This window comes from Otolemur garnettii, unplaced genomic scaffold (assembly GCF_000181295.1).
Source record: "Otolemur garnettii isolate 467f Iridium unplaced genomic scaffold, OtoGar3 scaffold00002, whole genome shotgun sequence".
NCBI lineage: Eukaryota > Metazoa > Chordata > Mammalia > Primates > Galagidae > Otolemur > Otolemur garnettii.
The window spans coordinates 31,498,638-31,521,927 of NW_003852397.1; the positions used below are offsets into that span (position 1 = coordinate 31,498,638).

The window sequence follows — 23,290 nt, forward strand, 5'->3', positions numbered from 1 at the left end:
AAAAAAAAAAAAAAAAAAATTATTCAGGTTATTCAAAATTCTGTCAAAATAGTGCTTGTAATGGCTGTAGAACACTTCATTCAATATAAATTATCAATGGTGGTTTATGAATACCTGCATATATGTACACACACCTTTTTAAAGGACACACAGATGGGATTATGTCAGCCTGTTTTCTGCACCTTTCCTTTCTCACTTATCAGCGTAATCTAGAGAGGTCACCACATAAGCACACACAGATCTTGGTCACCTCTTTTTAATGTCAGGGTAGTTTTTCTTTGCAAAGATATACATTGAATTTTCAAAACAACTCTTATTGATATCTTTAGGCTATTTATAGATTTTTGTTATTTAAAAAAACATCTTGCGATAGATATCTTTGACATATATTTTTGTGCACATATACAAGTACTTATATAGCATAAATTCTGAAATTGCTATATTAAAGAGAATTCTCATTTAAAACTTTGAATAGATGTTGCCAAATTGCTCTCCAAATTATTGCACCAATAACTCTCTTTAACGCTGTATGAAAGTAACTGCTTCATTTTAAAATGGAAATAGTGAAAGGGATGAGTTTGTGTATCTGTGTGGGTTTGGAATACCAGCCCAGGGACTTCAGTAGCACTGGCGCATTGTAAATTAGGGTTCCCTCCCTCCTGCCCTACCTTCCTTCCCACTTTCTCTTCTTTCGACCTTTCCTTCAGTGTTTGTTTGCTTCCTTCCTCCTTTTTCCCCTTCCTCCTTTCCTTTGACCTTATTATTTTATCTAATGGGAGAAATGATAGAGAAAATTCAGTGTGAGGGCCAATGGAGAATTAGTTGAAAGCAGAATGTTGTAGGGAATACATGCAGTGTCTTCAGGTCATCCCGACTGAGGAGGACAGTTTGCATTAGTGTGTCTGAGCTGGGGAACTTGTTTAAAAATGCAATCTCTGATTAAGTCTGGCGTGGGGCCTGAGATTCCGTGTTTCTCACAGGCTTCCGGGCGATACTGGTGCCCCCATCTAAGAACACACTCCGAGGAGCAGACATCACCAGCAGGGGCATTCTTCATCAGCCGGGCAGACTGTGAGCAGCACTATTTAGAGCCAAGGAAGGCCTCCTGTGAACGCTACAAGGTGAGAAAGAGAAGGAGTGGGAGCATCTCACTGCTGCTCACCCACCTGCCCTGACACATGCTCCCACCAGCACCAGGCAAACCACTGCTGCATTCAAACCAATGTTTTTCACCTTTGCAAAAACCTTATGATGGAATTGGACCATATTTTATTTGCTTTATCTCCACAATTCTGTCACATAGAGTCCTTCAACATTGCCTCGATTCATACAATACCTGGTGCTGCTGACACTCTCCTAGGTTTAAGTGCTAATTGCTTGCTTTAGCCTCAGTTCTAAGAGTACCCATAAACTGCAGCTGATGGGACTGAGGCCTCACCCCATTTTTATTTTTTTCTGCAACAGAGTCTCACTCTGTTGTTCAGGCTAGAGTGCCATGGCATCATCATAGCTCACAGCAACCTCAGACTCTTATGCTCAGGTGATACTCTTGCTTCAGCATCCTGAGTAGCTGGGCCTACAGGCCTGTACTGCCACGCCCAGCTAGTTTTTTCTATGTTTAGTAGAAACAGGGTCTCACTTTTTCTCAGGCTGGCCTCAAACTTCTGACCTCAAGCAATCCACCTGCTTTGGCCTCCCAGACAGAGTGCTAGGAATGCAGGCTTGAGCCATCATGCCCAGCCCCCATTATTTTCTATATTGGATGAGAACAAAAAGGGAACCATTGCTTGAAGGTCCAGAATTAAAGTGGTCTGAGTCCAGGCTTTAAAGCATCTCAATATCCTTTTGGATGCCTGTTGGAAGCCATTTTTTAAGCTTCTCTATAACCTCTCCCTCCTCCACGAAAATGTTTTCTGAAGTGCTACATACCAGCCAAGGTGGAATTTTTTATGCATGTTGAGGAATCAAATGTTTGATTTTTCTTGTATAATGTTTTGCCATCAGTTTTTGCAAATCAAAGGAAGTATGAATGCTAACTTCAAAAAATTCATTAACTGAAGTTCAGAAGAACATTTTTCACCTCTCTGATCTAAGCCAGACAGTGTTGGATGCTGGCCTAGGTTCTTTCTCTCTCAGTTTCTTCCTAAGGACAAGAAGATTTAAAGATATTGTTTAAAAAGAATGAAAACAAAAATCATACATCATCAAAATACATTAAAGAGCTGAGGTTCCAAGAAAACTATTTAATGCACATTCTCTTTTTAAAAATATAATCAAAAGGATTAGACTCGGAATAACACAGGTCTTAAGAACTTTGTCACCTAATGAAGCTGTTAGGTATTAGGTGACCTTCTGTGTCTATGCCTAGGAAAGGTGATTGCATTTGAGAAATAGGTTCAGTGTGAGTAAAACCATGTGTTCCTCTATAGCCAGGGAAGAGTGGAGGACACAAAGGGTTAGCTTTACGAGTGAGGGATACAAGTTAAGGATCTATGAGAAGTTTCTAATAGAGTTGCATTCACTTTAAATTTTGATCTAATTAGGCATCTTTCAAAAACATGGTGACTAGCAATTAGGCTGTATGTTTTAATTGGCATCAAAAAGTTCTATTTGAGGAGAAAAGCAGAGAGGCATAATTTTTTTTTTCCTTTTTCAAGAAATTAGGCTGTTTGAACCATTTGTTTATAATAATTGCAGAACTGTCTACCTGAAGTATGAAAGAAAAACCCAGCTTTTTGAGAACTATCTTTAAATATATACATGTAGAAAGCCATGATAGTCTTTAAGCCTTTGTACTAATAACTAAAAAAAAAAAAATAAGGAACATGGCAAGATATGAAAATCACTTGCATCTATTGACAGATAAATAAACAAATTATGGTACACAGACACACGTGTGCACGCACATACACACACACACAGGAATATTATTCAGCCTTAAAAAGAGAAGATACTGCTATTGATGACAACATGGATGGACACAGAGGACACTGTACTAAGTGAACTAAACCAGACACAGGCAGAAAATACTGTATGATCTCACTGCATGGGGAATCTAAAAAAGAAATAAAATTGCCTACAGTGCATAGAATGGTGGTTGTGAGGTAAGGACTAAATGGGAAGATGGAAGTCAAAGGGTGCAAAGGTGCACTCACAAGATCCAATGTACGACGTGAGGGCTACAGTTAATGCAGGTCTTCATTAGGTGATGAAGTTCTTAAGACTGTGGTTTCTGCTCCAACAATGCCTTTGGTGTGGGGTGGGCTGGCAGGCTGTGCCAGTATTAAGCTATTGTCCCAGCTCCAAACCCACTCTTCTGCACTCTGTCCGTGACCCTGTGCCCTAGGCTCTGCCAACTACATTTCATTTTAGCTTTCCAGTTGCTTCCTATTAGGCTCTGGCAATGGGAGGTGCTAGAGAAAGACTTACAAGGTGGAGGAAAAAGAGATTTGCCCTATAGTTCCCGTGACTGTCATGTTGGCAACAGGTCTCTCCAGCAGCAGCAGCTGTGCCCAGTTTGCAGTTTCAACCACACCTGCTGACCCAGACTTAGCCCCTTCACTCTGTCCCCAAACACCAAAAACTGGCAGCTGGTAACCGCTCCTCTGAAATCTGGGACCAACCTACCGAGCCCCTCCTGACACTAGCAGGAGCCGAGCAGTGTCTCCTCCTCAGAGGTCTGAGTCCCTGCTGGACCCTCCTCCAGGCCTCTTGAGTTTTAATAACCTAAATCTTCCCTCTGCTCTCCCAGCCTATAGGCAGCAGCTGCTCCCTGCATTGCTTCTCCATGATCTTCCAATGTCCTCCTTTCATCTTTTTTGTTCCCTAACACCTAGTAAATCACTCTATATTAAATCATCTTCATTAAAATAACTGGTGTGGTTTCTTTTTGCAAGGTCCTGACTGATAGACAAGTTGAGAAAGGCTGGGTAGAATTCCTTTCCAAGATAGAATATTCTCTAGGTATAAAAGATTTTCTTTTAAGATTTGTTGTGTAATTTGATAGTAAATCAGCTGTGGGTCCAACAACCTGGTCCTTGTTTGGAACATCGAAATGAGCACAAGAGAACCTAGTAGTCTTGATGGTTGCTCCATGACTTTCCACCTCAATCTCCTGCCATTGGTGCTTTAACAGTACACAGGTAAATAATAGTATGTGAGGTGGTGTGAGATCCTGATTACAGAATTCTACAACTTAATGCCATACTCTCTCTCTCTCTCTCTCTCTTTCTCCATGGATAAAATGGAAGAAAGCAATGAGAAGGATTTCTGGAGATAAATCTAGGGATTCTCAACCAGTATCCTGGGTAAACAACAACAACAATTAGATAATGTTCCCAAAATGAATGACAGCATTGTTAAGTTGGCAGCTGACACTTACTTCCCAATATAGTGGATTGAAAAGTAAATAAACCTTCACTTGAAAACCTTTCAAATGAGTGGAAAGAATTGCCATTTCTTTTATTTTGGGGAAAAGCACAATGTTGAAATGCTACTTGGTTCCTATGTAAACCCAGGGATCATAAGTATTGCTAGTACATTGCACTAATGGGCTACTATTGTTGTAGAAGTGTTGTAGAAGTCTTGTTCATGAAAGTTCCTAAGATTCTTTTGTTTGTGCTGGTTGAAAATAGCAAAATCATGTACAGGGAAACACAGTGTGAAAAACTTCAGATGAGGTGCTGTGTCTATAACACAGTGAAGACTATGAAATCTTCCTGTGTCCTGTCTACTTTCCTTTCCTTTTCAGTCTTCCTATTCGAACTGTTCTGAAATAGGCACCGGTAAGTGTCTTAGGGGTTCTGAGATTTAGCTGAGTTACCCCTGCCCCTTTTCTGGATTAGAAAAGATCATCTCATGTTTGTGCTGCAGATGTAAAAGCCACAGCTATGAGAATGAACACTCATTCAATAAATAGTAAGTTCCTTCTAAAGAAATAGGGTCAGCCCATGAGCAGATTGTTCAAAAGAAGGATCCCTGGAGCCTACAACCACCCTGAAACCCACACTCCACATATATTGCCTGGATTAGTCCTCAGGAGACTTTGATCCTAGGTCTGCTCTGCACAAAGGTTAAAGCTTAGAAGATACTCCCTTCATCTGTAAAATGGGCTGACATCTACACCCTTATCCTCTGGATGTCCTCCATCTCCCACCTGCTGCCCCATGGTCAGTAGGTTAAGAAGATACTACAATGTCTCTAAGGCATGAGCACTGTTATAATTTCCACAGTGTGGTCATTATGCATTCTCAATCAGCCAGTTCTAGGCAGCATCTAGGATCATTACACATCCTATGGATGTAACAAAATATCACACGTGGCTCGGTGCCTGTGGCTCAAGTGGCTAAGGCGCCAGCCACATACACCTAAGGTGGTGGGTTCGAATCCCAGCCCGGGCCCGCCAAACAACAATAATGGCTGCAACCAAAAAAATAGCCAGGTGTTGTGGCGGCGCCTGTGGTCCTAGCTACTTGGGAGGCTGAGGCAGGAGACTCGCTTGAGCCCAGGAGTTGGAGGTTGCTGTGATGCCATGGCACTCTACCCAGGGCGACAGCTTGAGGCTCTGTCTCAAAAAAAAATCACACGTACCCCATAAATACAGACAAATATTCTGTGTCAATAAAATTTTTTTTAAAAGTTCTAGGCTTCCAAATCCCCCTTTTCTGGACACACTTAAATAAAGGAAAACATGTCCCAGGAACTCTGCTAATCCACAATGGAGTTTATGGGAGGAGGGAAAATAGCTAATAGAGGTAACAGATAGTTCCTTGTCCCCTAAGCAGGCTTAGGAAGGAAGTCTGGGAGGCTAATGCTGTGAAGCTAGAAGCAAATGACTGAGCTGCATAATCACAGATATCTTAGAAGGAGTACGGACAATGGCAGCGGCACAAAAATGACACATTTTCATGTTACAACAGTTGGGATGGTGCAAACTGCTCAAGATGCTGCATTATACTGTTATACAACTTCTGTCCTGTCCTGTATTTGTCAATTTGCTGCAGCGATACACACCGTACTTTTTCCTGCAGATGTTCATCAGCAGCAAAAAACCACATTCCACTGCAGCTGACACTCCAAAGCTGTGGATGCCAACACCCTTGACATCACTTTTCACTTTTAAGTTTTAAAATGTGTATTTGTTATGTACAAAGTAAAAGTAAAAAGCAAACCAGAAGAAAAACTGAGATGCAAGACATTTTAAATAGCTAATTTTTTCATCAGTGAAGTTGTCTACAAAATCTTTCCTCATCTAATGTTGAGAATTAGTCTTTGCAGTCCATGAGGTGTGTCCTAGAAATACTTCATGTTAATCCTCGAATGAAAACCCAGTTCCTTTCTAAGGGTACATGTTAAATCTACTAAGCATAGGATATAAATGTCTTAACACAATAACTAAGAAAATGTGGTGAAGGCTATGTTAACCAGTTTCATGAAAGTATTTTAAATTGTATACAAAAGCAGCATATTGTACCCAATAATTGCATTAATAGACACAACTATGATTTAATTAAAAAAAAAAGAAAGAAAGTTCTTCACTGCAGCCCTGCATCTTGTCCAGAGAAAACAAACCTATGTGGTTCTGAAAACTGCTCCTAGAGCCCATTTTCCTAAACCCAATCCACAATTCATACAGGAGAACCAAAGATCTGAATTGTCATAGATCAGTGAGAAACAACTCTTTAGACACTCAAGAGTACAATAAAGACAAAAATTCATTTCTATGACCCCATATTTCATTCATTCATCCATTTATTCAGCATATAATCTCAGTGCTGAGGAATCAACAACAAAGCAGAGAACCCTGTCTAAATCATTGCAGCCTCTTCTTTCTATAGACAAAGTGCAGTAAGGAAATCATGTGATCATAGCTTCCTTTTTTTTTTTTTTTTTTTGAGACAGAGTCTCATTATGTTGCCCTCAGTAGAGTGCTGTGAGGTCATAGCTCACAGCAACCTTAAACCCTTGGGCTCAAGAGATTATCTTGCCCCAGCCTCCTAAGTAGCTGGGACTACAGGCGCCCACCACAACACCCTGCTACTTTTTTTTGGTTGAAGTTGTCTTTGTTTTAGCTGGCCCAGGCCAGGTTCAAACCCACCAGCCTCAGTGTATGTGGCTGGTGGCCTACCCACTGAGCTATGGCCGCCACCAATCACAGCTTCCTTTTAAAATACAATGTTTTGCCCTCTCATTTCTGAATAAAAGGGGAATTTTCTCTATCTCATTCTTTAGGCTGTCTGGCAAGAGACTCACCTCCTAACCTAAGTTACTCACCATTAATTCTTCCATTTAAGCTGATAATATTGAAAAAAAATATATTAGAAAGCATTTTTCTTGTATCTACATGTTCTAGTCCCTGAAGAATCTTGGTGTAATTTGGGGGGGTAATGAAAAGTCATTGCTTATGAGTTGCATTTAATGGGAATATCTCTTGAGCTACTGCAAGCAGATGGAGAGGAGGTTGTTTTAAAGGCATATATGCTCCTGATGGTGGAAGATCCATTTTAAACCAGAGCACAACTAGAAAATGACTATCTATGTGCCAATGATGTTTTTTAACAATGCAAATAATAACTTCAGAGCCCAATTTGTATTGCTTTAGGCTTTCTCCCCAAAGATCCAGCTGAGAAAGAGTGTATGTAAATGAATTTTAAAATGTCTTTCCCAGCACCATGGCAGGCAGACTACCTGAGTCCCAACTTTAGATAGACCTATAGGCTTCAAGCAAACATGAAAAAGCATTCTGGAAGGGATTGGGTATCGCCAAGTATTTTACAGAGTACAGTCGAAGGTGCAGGAATTACAAAAACAAGCCAATAGCTATTGTGGTTAAGTTGAATTTTGAGAATACTCAGGTGCATATGCAGGTGGCACCTTGTATAAATAACATTTACAAAATGATAGAAGAACTGTATTAAGAAGAATGGATCTTTAGTCTTCTGGATATATACCTAGTAGAGGAATTGTAGGATAGAATGGTAGGTCTATTTTTAGTTCTCCAAGTGATCTCCAAACATCTCTCCAAAAGGAATGTATTAGTTTTTGGTACCAGAATGTTTATTGCCACCCAGTTCATAATTGCTAAGTCAGGGAAGAAGCCCAAGTGCCCATCAACCCACGAATGGATCAATAAATTGTGGTATGTGTACACCATGAATATTATGCAGCCTTTAAGAAAGATGGAGACTTTACCTCCTTCATGTTTACATGGATGGAGCTGGAACATATTCTTCTTAGCAAAGGATCTCAAGAATGGAAGAAAAAGTATCCAATGTACTCGGTTCTACTATGAAACTAATTTATTGCTTTCATATGAAAGCTATAACCCAATTATAGCCTAAGAATATGGGGAAAGGGGGAAAGGAGGGCAAGGGAGGGGGGAGGATGAGTGGAGGAAAGGTAATTGGCAGGACCACACCTACGGTGCATCTTACAAGGATACATGTGAAACTTACTAAATGTAGAATATAAATGTCTTAACACAACAACTAAGAAAATGCCATGAAGGCTGTGTTAACCAGTTTGATGAAAAGATTTCAAATTGTATATGAAAACCAGCACATTGTACTCCATGACTGCATTAATGTACACAGCAATGATTTAATAATAAAAAAAAGAATGGATCATCTTAGTTCAAATTAGAGTGGAACATGCAGAAGACCATCAGCAAAATGTGTATTAGACAAGAAAAAGGAAGATTTAGAACAGATTGGAGCAGTTATACTGTAAGAGGATAATCCCTGGTTCTTTATGAAGAAAGCAGAAATTTTCTGTGCTTACTTCCTTTTCCCTCTGTTCCCATTCATTTAGCCATTAGAATTTGTTTTTACATACTTCTGCAATCAAAAATTCATTCTCATGCCAGAATGTGAAGTTGATAGCATATAACAACTCCTTGAGATGCTTTAGAATCAGTTCTGAGTTAAGAATCCCTTCCATGTTTTACTCTATTCAGACTTTCCTGGTTATTATGGGTAAGATTCTACTGCCTGAAGAACAGGTAAACCAACGCAGCAGAACTCCCACTGAAGAAGGATGGAGCTCCATGCTGAGTGACTAATGGATGCTATTCTGCATCTCCCTTTCTTAGAAAATCAATAAGAGCAATTGTTCTTTAACATTCCTTGATTAGAAGCGTTCACAAAAATAGAAAGTCTAAACACTGTTAGTTAATTAATTCATGACAATAGAGAAGCATACTCATCAAATCAGCCAAGGGCATCCCTGACATTTATTCCTCTGAGAATTTAAATCAAAATCTGCCTTCAGTTTTGTTCTTATTCCTTCTTCAAGGATCACATATTTTTAATTTTAAAAATGAGAAACAAATACTTAATTCTAATTAAACCCAAGAGATTAGAAATTCTCTAGGTACTTGAAGTTTTATCATTAAATGGAGTTAGCCCTCTGGAAGACTACATGGTTTAGTTAATTATAGGACAGCTTTTTATCACCAAAGAAGCTTCCCTTTAAGAAATTCACACCTGCATATCCTGCAGAACGACTGACAATATTACTTAGCTCAATATGTTCTATGTAGAACACCATATGAGAGGTCTGTCTTTCCCAAAGAACTGGTAGCATATTTGCACTCTTGATAATGAGAGCTAGGAATTGTATCATGTTTCCCCTTTGTGACCTGGCTTCCCAGAAGCTCAGACAGAGCAATATAGTCAGCACATTAACTTTCTCACTTTCCTTTTGATCTTCATTGCTATATATGTTATTAGCCATATATATATATATATATATATATACACACACACACTCACACACATAATAATTGTATTATATATATATACAATAACACACATAATACATATATATACATATACATTTATATATGTAAAATTTTTTAAGACAGAGTCTCATTTTGTCACATTTGGTAGAGTGCTGTGGTGTCACAGCTCACAGCAACCTCAAACTCTTGGGTTCAAGCTATTGTCTTGCCTTAGCCTCCTGAGCAGCTGGGACTACAGGCACCTGCCACAATGCTCAGCTATTTTTAGAGATGGGGTCTGTCTCTTGCTCAGGCTGGTCTCGAAACTGTGAGCTCAGTCAATCCACCCACCTTGGCCTCCCAGAGTGCTAGGATTACAGGTGTGAGCCACAGCGTCCAGCCCAACCTTGTCATATTTCATTTGATGTAAAAATGCATAAAATAGGGCAGCGCCTGTGGCTCAAAGGAGTAGGGCGCTGGCCCCATAGGCCGAAGATGGTGGGTTCAAACCCAGCCCCGGCCAAAAATTGCACACTCAAAAAAAGCATAAAATAAATTTCTCTCAGGTGTAAGAGATAAGCTCTGAACAGCAAAACATGCTATTTATATGCATCAACTGGTACCTTGATTTTCAGATCTTTCTAACAAAGAATAAATACATTTTTTAATGAAGTAGATTTTCATTCTGTCAAAGGCAAAGATTGTGTCTTTTATTTCTCTCTCCCCTCCCTACAGTTGTAGGCACTGTTCTTTGCATGAGCAAGGGCTCAATAAACACCACTGAACGAGCGAGAGCTGACACATGCTTATTGGAGGTTTGGTCTGTATTTCTTGAAAGGTGATGTAACCTGGGAGGCTATTTTCAATCTCAAATCTGGAATCTGAGCATTTCTTTTGAGCATAAAGTCAGCACTCAAAAGTTTCAGATTCTGTATTTTTATATTAGAGATACTCAATCTGTAGTACAGTATCATGAAACCCTTGAAGGAAAACATAGAGATGAGTGGAGTCCAGTCCCATGGGACATCATATTGCTTGGCTGTAATTTTAAAATTTCTTCCTGCAAAAGACAACATCAGGGAATGAAGAGACACACCATATATTGGAAGAAAATGTTTGCAAAACTTGTATCTGATAAAGGATTCTTACAAGGAGAAAACAACCCAACTAAAAGATGGACCAAAGAAGACCTATGGATGGCAAATAAGCAAATGAGCAGGTGGTCCTCATCACATGTCACCAGAGAAATGTTAGAATGGCCGAAATCCACAACACTGACAACAGCAAACGCTAACAGGGATGTGGATGTATAGAAACTCTCATTTATTACTGAAGAAATCACAAACTAGTTCAGCCACTTTGAAAGACAGTTTGGCAGTTTTTTACAAAACTAAGCATATTTTTACTACATGATCCAACAAACACGGTCCTTGATATTTGTTTACTCATAAGGGTTGGAAATATGTCCACACAAAGACCTGAGCACAGATTGTTTATAGCAGCTTTATTCATAATTGCCAGAACTGGGAAGCTGGATGATGCCCTCATGTTCTTCAATAGGTGAATGGATGAAAAACTGTAGTGCATCCGATAATAAAATATTATCCAGAATTAACAAGACATGAGCTACCAAGACATGAAAAGACACAAAAGAACCATGGTTAAATGAAAGACACAGCCTGAAAAGGCTACATACTGTATTGTTACAACTAGTTAAATTTCCAACATTGTGGAAAAGGAAAAACTATGGAGACAGTACAAAGATCAGTAGTTGTGGGGATAGGGAGGGGGGAAGGGAGGGAGGAATGAACAGGCAGGGCACAGAGGATTTTTAGGGTAGCGAAACCACCATCTATAGTGATGGATACATGCCATTATATATTTGCCAAACCCATATAGGATGGCACCTAAAGGGAACCAAAGCAAACAATGAACTTTTCGGTGATCATAATGGATGGATGTAATTTCATTAATTTAATAAATGTCCCACTGTGACGGGGGATGTTGATAAAGGGCGAGGCTATGCCTGTGTGAGGGCAGGAGGTATATGAAGAACCTCTGTACCTTTCTCTCAATTTTGCTGTGAACCTAAAACTTCTTTTTATGAAAATTATTTGTTTTTAATGAAGAAAGCAGAGATCTGGCCTTCTCAGAGTTTAGCAGACTTGTAGATATCTGGGTGCATGATTGCAGGCTGTCTCAGGCTCCTTCATCAAGTGTCGGGTGGGGTCACAGAGTTGGGCAGCACTGTAGCAGCAGGGGACATCCTTGGGCCCAGAACACTGGGCAATTGTCCAGTCAATAATGACTTAGACAAAAGACAAAGGAGACCGAACCCTTGGCCTGGGCAGCAGTCTCCATTTACATACGCTGCATTCCCTCATCTGGCCTGCTTCTTTCAAATCTCAGCTGGTTCTCTGATTTTTGCAATGGTAGGCATCATAATTTCTTAGGCTCAGAACATTACAGCTGACAAAATATACTGAAAAATCATCTTTTTTTCTTTCTTTTTATAAAATGATGTAAAAGCAGCGACGCCCCGGCCTTGTCTGAAATTCCTCTTACCCGTCTCATTTCTGACCCGGTGTTGGTGAAGATGCACACACTGGTGTAGGACAGGACCACACATGAGCTCAGCATCCTGCCCAGGCTGCCAGGCATTAAGCATGAGGCTATGACCAAGAACTGGAGCAGGGCTCTATCTCACCATACCATAACCAACAGTTCAAAACAGAGGCTCCCTCATTTCTGACTCGCTTGGGAAAACATTCCTATGTCTAAAGTTAGTCGTCTGCTGAAAGCCCTAGATAGTGAGGTGCCTTTCCTCAGGCCTCCCTGGAAAACTTGCCTAGTTGTCTGCTTCAACCAAAGGCCCTGCTCTGTAATTGTTGGAGTCAAGAACTTGGACAACTCACTTGCAGAGGCAGTGTTAAGAAACCCAAGTTCTCACCTCATCTTTAGATGGCAGGTAGAGCAAAACTGAGCATGCCCTTTCCCCATCCCTCTGTACTGCGCTGGACCATGACAGCAGGTCAGCAGTGCCAGGTTGTCTTATCAGGAACCTCTGGGTGACAAAAAACATGCTGAGAAAGGGTGTGGCCTGGACCAATGGTCACTGAGACAGAGGCTGAGGTGCTGCCTGCAGGTCTGGAAGTGTACACCACCCAGAAACTGAAATCTAGGCACAGGGGAGAAAGCCAGGTTTGTCTGAACTGTTACAAGTGACACTAAACAAAAATGGTTTCAAATCAAGTCCCATTAGTCGTCTCTGTTGCACGGGCAGAGGCCCTTGGGGAGGCATTTTATATGGTAGGTGCCAATGTTTTCCAGAGAATCACATCTACCCTTTGTGGCCCAGGCAGAAAAAGGCCCGTGAGAAAGTCCTTACCCCCACAGGTAATAACAACATCTGATATTAGGGGCTGACTTGTGTATCCCCAGAATTCTTATGTTGAAGTCCTAACCACCACTACCTCAGAATGTGGCTGTATTTAGAGATGAGGGCTTGAAAGATATGATTCAGTTAAAACAAGGCCATTAAGGTGAGCCTAATCCTATCTGAGTGGTGTCCTTATAAGAAGAAATTTGTACTCCATGTGAAACCATAGCAGAGCCTCCTTTCCAGTGAACCTGCTGGCTAAAGAGCATTTCTTTTTTTTTTTTTTTTTTTGAGAAAGAGCCTCAAGCTGTCCCCCTGGGTAGAGTGCCGTGGCATTACAGCTCACAGCAACCTCCAACTCCTGGGCTCAAGCGAGTCTCCTGCCTCCGCCTCCCAAGTAGCTGGGACCACAGGCGCCCGCCACAATGCCCGGCTATTTTTTGGTTGCAGCTGTCATTGTTGTTTTGGCGGGTCCGGGCTGGGGATTCGAACCCGCCACCTTAGGTGTACGTGGCTGGCGCCTTAGCCGGTTGAGCTATAGGCGCCGAGCCAAGAGCATTTCTTAAGAATAGGAAAGCCTAATGATTAGTGTGAAGTTGCTTATTTCCTTGTGACATGAGACCTTTATTACTGGCTTTCAAATCTCCCGCAAAGTCAAGTGTTCTCAGAGAAGATCTGGGTGAGTTAGGGGTATTAGAGAAAATGGATAAGCAGGTTGGATTTTTACACTGTACAGAGTGAGGACGACAGACAGAAACCCAGGAGACAGAATCATCACAACAGCCAATAATTTGCAGAAGTCTCAGGAAAGGCTTTGAGCTACCACTGGCCATGGCCTTAGGGTTTGAGGCAAGGTTGCCTAGACCTAGAGGGGCAGGGACAAGCTGGCTGGCACATGGGTTACAGTGATATGGCTGAACCTTGGCTTCCTAGAAAGGGGGCAAGGCACTTTAGAGGCAGGGAAACACTCAAAAGTCCACTTGAGGGAGAAGTGCTTGGCATTGTCCATCCCGTTAAAGATGGGCCTCTCCTCTGACCTTCCAGCGTGGCACTTGGCATGTACTCCTATCTGACAAGTCACACTTCCAGGTGTTCAGTCTCCCTAGCTAAGCTGTAAGGTGCCTCTATGTTGTGTGCCCCACAGCACAATGCCTCACACCTAACAGACTTGAAAGGGAACTTCAATTAATTGGTTGCAAACTTGAGTGACTGGGTAAGAGGTCTGAATGGCTCTTACAAAGGGTCTCTTAAACCTTACATATAAATTAAGAACCACTGCTTTGGAGCAAGGAGCCCTAATTTGCTAGTTGCCAATCCTTCCTTACTACAAGCTTTTGTTGTTTTAAAACTGAAATGGTGATTTCAGTGGCTCTTTGAGAAATGCTTCCTGATATTGACTTTTTATTAAAGAAAATAAATGTTGAAAACATAGCCATCCCCTCTTCCTCTTCTGAATCTCTTCATGAGATTCAGAAAATATAAAGAAATGAACCACAGTTTCATCTGTAGCTCCATTGAAGGGTTATTTCAATTAGTGAGACAGAAAGACTTTACTCATAAAGCACTTGGAAATCCTGAAATATTAAGTTCTTAGTATTAAAGATAGATAGGTGTGCATATATATGGCATATATATATATGACAACGTAGAAGCCAGGGCTGAGAGAATGAGATGACAATCAAAATACAGATACCAATATCAACCAACTCAGAAAAGCACGTGAAAGGGCATAAAATTTGACAGCAGAGAGACCAGCCTTGGATGACAGGTCTAGCCCTGGATAAATGAACCCCTCTGGATCACAGATTCTTCATCTTTACATTGGGTTGGTAGGACCTATGACTATCAAATGAGAACAAGCAGGTTCCAAAGCAAGATACTAGGTATGTAAATGGCCTATGGTTATTTAAAGGCTCCTTTAGCGTTCCTGATGTGACTTGGGTCTTGTTTCCCCATCTCACTGTGACAACGCTTACCAGTTCTGATTTTAGAATTAATATGACTTCTATTCAAAATGTTGCCTTGCCACTTAGTAGCTGTATGACAGTGGGGAAGTTTCTTAACCTCCTGAAGTACAACCTGTTTTTTTTTTTTGTTGTTTTTTTTTTTTTTGTAGCCCTCAGTAGAGTGCCATGGCATTACACTGCTCACAGCAACCTCCAGCTCCTGGGCTTAGGTGATTCTCTTACCTCAGCCTCCCAAGTAGCTGGGACTACAGGCGCCTGCCACAATGCCTGGCTATTTTTTTGTTGCAGTTTGGCTGGGACCAGGTTTGAACCCGCCACCCTTGGTATATAGGGCCGGCGCCCTACTCACTGAGCCACACGCACCGCTCTGAATTACAACCTCTTTACCTATGAAAGGGAGAGTCCTGACCATATCACAGGCATATGGTGGGAACTGCATGAATCCACCTTTGCACACTCCCTGGCACAGAGGGGTGTCACAGAAACATGGCCAAGGCTTTTTCCAGATTGGAACCTGAGTTGTTACTATTACAAACCTCCCACTACTCCATCTTGGAAACATTTTTGCAAGTGATTGCTACAGCTCTGAGAGCTATATATGAGGTTAACTAGAAGGACAATGAAGTTCTTGGACTTCTCATCTTCAGTTTACCTTTCCTTAGTCAAGGCCTTCTTGTGATAGAAAATGAAAGAAAGATTTCAGGAACTTGTGAGCCATCTATCTGGGACTGAACCAATTACTAGGTTTGACCTCAGTGTTACTTACAGAATCTCCTTGTGCCTTTTGCATCCTCTAAAATAGTTGACTTTAGCTCTCATCACAGCACTCCACCAGGGTTGGGCTGCTCTGACCTTGCTAAGATCTCTCCAGAGAGCTGACATGAGAGGTCAACAATAAAATTGCCAGGAACTTGCCCCAGCCTTGCAGCATTCAAAGAAGGCTCTGCTGCCATAGCATGTAACACAAGATCTAGTGCTGCCTGGCTAAAGAACAGGCCTCTCTCTCTCTCTCTTTCTCTCTCTCTCTCTCACACACACACACACATACACATACACAAAGGAAACCAGTTTTGGGCATCAGAAGTGGCAAGCCTGGTGCCCCCATTTAACATACCAGGGCGCTAGACAGCTCCATTGCAATCACCTTTCTTCTCATGTCCTCAATGAAGACTATAGATAAAATGCCCGCTTTTAGGAGAGGCAATGCCCTCTTGGGCATGACATGCATGTCACTACACTGATGTTTGGTCCCTAGGCATTAATTATCTGAGACTGATGAGACCAAAAATCAGTAGCCCCAGAAAGTTTCTCTTGGGTATTAGGGATTTAAAGCGCCACAAATCCCTTCTTCTCATTAAGATAATCTCCATGAAAAATCTGGATAAGTGGAAAGCAGCATCATTTGCACAGTTTCTGGCAAGTTGTGTTGGACATCTTAGTTGAAACCTAAGGCCAAAACTGGCTTCTTTCCTTCCACTCCAAATCTAGATTTGGGAATATTTTGTGTAATTTATTCTCAAGCTTGTTTGCTGTGAGAGATGAAAATACAGCTTCCGAAATTCCAAAAAACATACCAAAAGCAAGTAGACTACGTCATGAAAGACATTTATAAAAGAGAAAACTAGGTATATGACAGAATAAAAGATAAAATTCAAAAGTTGGTAACAACCTTAGTGAGGAAATAGCATTCTCAAACATTGCAGGTGGGAATGCAAAACGGCATTTGGAAATATCTACCAAAGTTATATATGCGTTTATTCTCTGACCAAGCAGTCTCACTTCTAGAAATCTCCACAATAAACTGGCAATAAAACAACAACAACAAAAGCTGAATATACAAGGCTATTCATTACAGCACTATGTATTCTAGCTAAGGATTAGAAATACCCCTATGTCCATCATTAAGGGACAAGTTGAACAGGCCATGGTACCTCCACACAAAGGAGAACCTGGAAACTTTGAAAAGAAATGAAGCATGTTTCTATATACTACCATGAAGCAATCTCCAGAATATATGGCTAAATGATGGAGACAAAAGTATGACATGCTACCAATTTCTTAAGAAGTGGAAAGGGGATGCATTTATTTGAATATATTTTAAGATGAAAACATGAACTGCGCATTTTTTTTTTAATGGAAGGGAGAGAATAAAGGATGAAGTATAGAAGTAACTTCTTTAAATATGCCTTTTTATAGGTTTGACTTTAGACCCATGGAAACTTGTTACTATTATTCATGAACGAAAGTAACAAAACCAGTTTCAAAAAAGTTTGAAACAAAATAAAATTTTAAAATGTATGTATGCTCAGAGAGCACTGATTCAAATGAGTATAGACCAGCATATGAATGATAGGAAATTACTGAGGTAAAGAAGAGAACAATGTAACCTAAAAACTTATATCCTCATAATAATTTGAAATAAAAAATAAAGATCCTTCTGAGTGTCAGAGAGAATAGTACTCGAGCTCATGGTGGGGCCAAGAATAGGGCCTCTTTATACATTCACACTTGTCAGATTGTAAACAGATCATTCATTGGCCATTGGGTTAGGTACACAGAAGAGACTTGCCTTGGTGAGAAATACCTGGCATAAGCTAAATAAGCCCTTGGTTCCACACAGTAAAACTTAAAAGTAAGACCCCAAAGTATCAGACTGTTTCCAAGTAGCTAAAACCAAGATCTAGACAAATGGATACAAAAATATCTGGTACCCAAGAAGGTAAAACTTACAAGGTTGAAGACATTAACATAATTAGTATAAATGTATTCTACCTGTTGAAGTAGCTAAACAGTGAAGGAGCTAAGCAGAGACAAAGAAGATAGAACACAAAGACTCACATTAAACTTCTAGATATTAAAAATGACAATGTCTGAGATTTTTTAAAAATGCTGAATGTTTAATTCAATTTTTCTGTGAACCTCAAACTGCTCTGAAAAATAAAATCTATTTTTTAAACAGACACTAAATGGGGTGGCGCCTGTGGCTCTGTGGGTAGGGCACTGGCCCCATAGACCAAGGGTGGAGGGTTCAAACCCAGCCCTGGCTAAACTGCAATGAAAAAAAAAAAAGACACTAAATGTTACTGTTAGCAGATAAGATACTGTACAAGATTAATGGATTTGAAGACACAGAAATAGAAATGATCCAAAAAGAAAATGAGGGGAGACCCTTAAAAAGATAAAGAACAGTGTCAATAAGCTATGGGACAGCCTCCTGCAGCTTAATGTGTAACTGTGGTTCCTACAAGGGAGGACACGCATCCCTACAGACAGCAATTGCTTTTCCTGTGTTCTCTTCATGAATTAGCAAGACTGGTGTGATTCAGGGTGTATCCCTGCAGGAGATGCCATGTCTGTCATTAAGACCATGACTTAGGGCCCGAGTGTTTTTTTCAGTCATTGACTTCCAACTGTTTTTTCAGGTCAATGACTTTTAGGTCATTGACTTCATTCCTTGCAGGTCTTGGTAGGCCTGAAAGCTCACCAAGACCTGCAGGCCTTGTCCATGGCCTCCACTCTCAGGCTGAGTGTTGGTGGTCTTGGTGAGATGGATTTGATCTCTAGAAACCGCAAGGGAGTGAAACAGTGGGAGCTGCTTACTTTCATAGTTCCCTGGCACTAAGGTGACAAATCTTTGACAGGGAAACCAGCAGTTCAACCACAGAATTTCCTGGGTAGACATTTTCTCTAACAGCAGCAGACTCTTAGTGGAGCCAAAAAGCTTAGGGACAACTGCGAGTGAGACTTTAACCTGAAACCTGATTCACCTTGTGACGGGTTCTGGGGAACTAAGGGTTTGAATTCAGAACTACCAGTGTCTAACACATGACTATTCATAGATCTAAATCCATACCCACAACTACTATCCAGTTGTAACTGGGGTCTATGATGCTAAGTAATGATTCCACTTATGTGACATTCTGGAAAAGGAAAGACCATAGGGACAGAAAACAGACTGTGGTTGCCAAAGATCAAGGGGAAAGTTGACCACAAAGGGTCAGTTGAAGGCATTTTGGAGGTAGAAAAACTGTTCTACAATCTTCATTGTGCTGGTGGCTATACAACTGCATGTATTTGTACTTAACATTGATAGACGTACATATTAAAAAGTGTAAATTTTATGGTATACTAATAAAGTGATTAATTTTTAAAACTCATAAGATTACTTTTTTAGAAGGTGAGATTTACTGTATATAAGTTATACCTTCCTTAGTAAAATAAATGGGAAACATAAATTTTTAAAGTCTAAAAAAATGGAGCCTTAAAAAATATAATTGTATACATAATATTTTTATCTGAGTGATCCTAATTCACACTCTAGTAACAAATGCCTCCCCAGGGCAAAAGTCTCCTTGGGTCCATGCTTCTCAAACTCTAATTGTATACAAATCTCCAGATGCTTTGTTAAAATGCAGATTCTGATTCAGGAAGGGTGAGGTCACAAAGTCTGCATTTCTCACAAGCTTGCAGGGGACATCAATGGTGCTGCTTATGGACCATACTTCACGTATTAAAAAATGCCCAGGATACCAAAGAGACCACTTAATGTATAAAGTTGAGGCCATGAGCACTACTCAGACTCAACAAGCCGTTCATGGCAGGACATGTCACTTCAGCCTGTGTGAGTTAAAGGCTTCGTCTCTTGGTGAGAGTGTAGTGCTGGTGCTCTTCAGAGCTGCAAGCTCCTCAACTATCATTCCATGGGGCCTCCTTCTTGGCCTACAGTAGGAGCATGGAGCCAGGCCTGGAACTGAATCTAGAATGACGTGGCTTAAAAAACTCTTCTCAACAGAACACCAGAAATTCTGCCCTGAAAATAGAGGCTTTGGGAAGCTCATGAAGCAAAAAAAGCCCATCTACTCACGCATCCACTCACCCATCCATCTATCCTCCCATCCAGTCACTTGTCCATCCATATATGACAGCATCCATCCATCCATCTATCTACCCATCCATCCATCCCCTTATCCATCCACCCACCCACCTGTCACCCATCCACCCACTCATTCATCTATTCATGAATCTATCCACTTATCCAACCACCCATTCCATCCCTTCAAATGTACATGAAAATTACTCAGTGAGAAAGAGAGTCAACACATATTTATTGTCATTCTGTTGACATTCTAAAGACTTACAGCAGCACCACCTAAGATCTGCTAAGAGCTCAGTGCAGCCCATTCCCCAGCAAAGAAGTTTCATCCATGGAGTGGTCTCACCACAGGAGTAAGTGGCTATGGCAGAAAGCCAAGCATTGGAGGATGGCAAACGGTTGTTTTTATATTTAAAAAACCTCATAACATTTTCCCAGAGAATTGGCATTGGCACTATTTTTTTTTTTTTTTTGCCTGCTAAAAAATTACTATATAAATATCTTCACAGGTAGCTTCTTCACCTAAAGATGCCCTCAGGTATAAAACTCCACTTAGCAGACTAAACATGTACCTTCAGATCCCTGTCTTGGAACTATTCAAAAGAAAGCAATCACGTGTAATTGAGAATCTATTATAAGTTATTAACATTTACTGAGTATTTACTATGCAACATAAACTATCTGTAGTATATTTCAAACATATCAACTCAACTTAACAATAACCCTAAGTAGGAACCATTATTAGTCTCACTTTACAGATAATAAACCTGAGACACAAAGAGGGTGTGTAACTTGCCGAACAATACATGCTAGTGAGTGGGGATATACAAATCCCATGGCCCCTGTCCCCTCCCTCTTGACCACTGAACAAGGGTCTGACTAAGCCCCACAATCTACTAACTGAGAGAACTTGTAGGTTTGTTGCCCTCCAATTTCCTCATAGAGCTTCACTTTCTCACGCTAGGAGATGACAAAGTGATTTTTCTGATACCCTTAAACTTCCACAGACTAAGCAGGCCTTCAGTGGTACTGATGACTAGGCTGGAAGGTTTGTTCTGACTTAGATCTTGTTTTTGCTTATGTAAACATGGGAAAATCTGTGGAGGAGGCAAATGTGATAAGGCCGTTTAGGAGCTCAGTTTGGATATACTGAGTTTGAGGTACTTAGTGGGCATCCAAGGGAAAATTCCTAAGAGCAGGCAGAAATTCACATATTTACTGAAATATTAATGGGTATAAGATATGATGAACAACATTTCATTAAGAGTAACATGGGAGAATAGGTGGGAGTATAGCAAAACAACATTGGTCATGGGCTGACAATTGTTGAGCGGGTTGTGGTGATAAATTAACCCCCATTGGGGTTAATTATAATATTCTGACTACTTTTGTATATGTCTGCAACTTCCTAAAATTAAATTTTTAAAAATTCAGAAGGGCACATAGCATTGTTTATGTAAGATACCATAAAAAATGTATGCCCCAGATCTAATAATGAGGAAACACCAGATCAACTCAAAATGAGGGATGTCTTACAAAGCAAACGGTCTGTACTTTCCAAAAATGTCAATGTCATGAAGGACAAAGAATGACTGAGGAATCGTTCCAGAATAAACACCAAAGAGACACGACAACTGAGTACAATATATGATTCTGGCTTGTATCCTGCATCAGAAAAACAATTGCTAGAATAGAAATTCCTGAGGCAACCAGTGAAATTGGAATATGGGTTGGTGCATTAAATAACAGTACACGTTGATATGGAATTTCCTAAATCATCATAATGAGGTTATATAAGGGAATGTTCTGGCTCTTAGGAGCTACACATGTAAATATTTAGGGATGAAGAATCACACTGCAGCATGTTCTGTTAGGAGCTGGGACACAGAGTTCTGCCTCCCCCAGCCCCCATCCAAGGAAAAATTGTCTTCTGTGGAGAAACTGTCTTCTCTGACTTAGGATCCCGGTGCACAGCAGGAGGTGAGTGGAGGGCTGTAGAGTGAAGCAGCTTCATCTGTATTGACAGCTGCCAGCTGCTCCCCAGTGCTGGCAATCTCCACCTGAGCTCCCTACACACACCCCACCCCTACCTCTGGGGGAAAATTTGTGGAAAGTTTGTCTTCCATGAAACCTGTCCATAGTGCCAAATAGGTTGGGGACCACTGATTTAAAGCATTTCGTAACATGCTAGGAAAAGGGGTATTATGTGACTCTGCAAAAGTAATGAAATCTTAGATCAAAAATCTGACACTATGTTATTAACTTTTAAGGGTGTAATAAGCAAACTTTTTCTTTTCTTGCAGGAGTATCCAACCTTTTTTTTTCCTGCCCCACATTGGAAGAAGAAGAGTTGTCTTGGGCTACACATTCAATACACGAACACTATCAGAAAGTTGATTAGCAAAAAAAAGTCTGTGAATATTTTTAGTGATATCTGACCCCAGAGATAAGCAAAAAATGTCCTCATAAAATCATCAGCTGCCCAAGGGCTGCAGATTGGACACCCCTGTTTAGCAAAGCTTTCTACATCATCTCCTCTTAGCAAGGAGAGGTTCAAGCAGGCAGAGACAGGAAAGATTAATCTGATTTCCCTTGCTTTCAGTTTCTGAGAATTGCTTGTTGCCATGGTAATTACTTTACTGTATACTCTTGTATAAGCAGGATTTGAAAACAGTAAGTATCAAAACATATTAAAGAGCTTTAGGTTTGGATAATTTTCAGCATTTTTCTCTTTTGCTTTCAAATATTAGCCTGGTTAATGATGCACTGTGTGGCAAGAACAATATAAATGCAAATCAACTGAAAGCTAATTGTTGCTAAACTTCCATAACTATTCAACCAGTGCCAATATAGGAAATGGATCTTAGAGAGAACTTTCTAAGTTGGAACATCTGTAGTAGGGGGTCAGCAAACCAAAAAGCCCAGAAGTCAAATCTGATCTACCACCTGTTTCTGAATTTCCTAAAAGCTAAAGAATTGTTTTTATACCTTTAAATGGCTGAAAATAAAAAGAAAAATAATATTTTGTGATACCTGAAAATCATACCCCTAAATAATGTTTTATTGAAGCATAATCATGCACATTTACTCATATATTATCTACGGCTGCTTTGTGTGTTACAGTAGCAGAATTGAGTAAATGTGCCAGAAACTGTACGTCCTGCAGAGCCTAACATATTTACTATCTAGACTTTTACAGAGAAAGTTTACCAACCTCTGATCTAGAGATGTGGTATGTACAGGAGAAGTTAAGACTAGGAGAGACTAGGTGTCTCTTCTTTACCAAGCAGTCTGTAACAGGAAGCTTTGATGGAGATTCAGGCCTTTCCGGCTGAGCTTTTCCTTGTTCCATT

General features: G+C 40.5%; 1 protein-coding gene across 4 annotated transcripts in view; it reads right to left on the minus strand.

The window, feature by feature from the left end:
- The window catches only part of NEK11 (NIMA related kinase 11), a 277,385-nt gene that overhangs the window by 23,832 nt on the left and 230,263 nt on the right, over positions 1-23,290 (minus strand). The window lies entirely within an intron of this gene.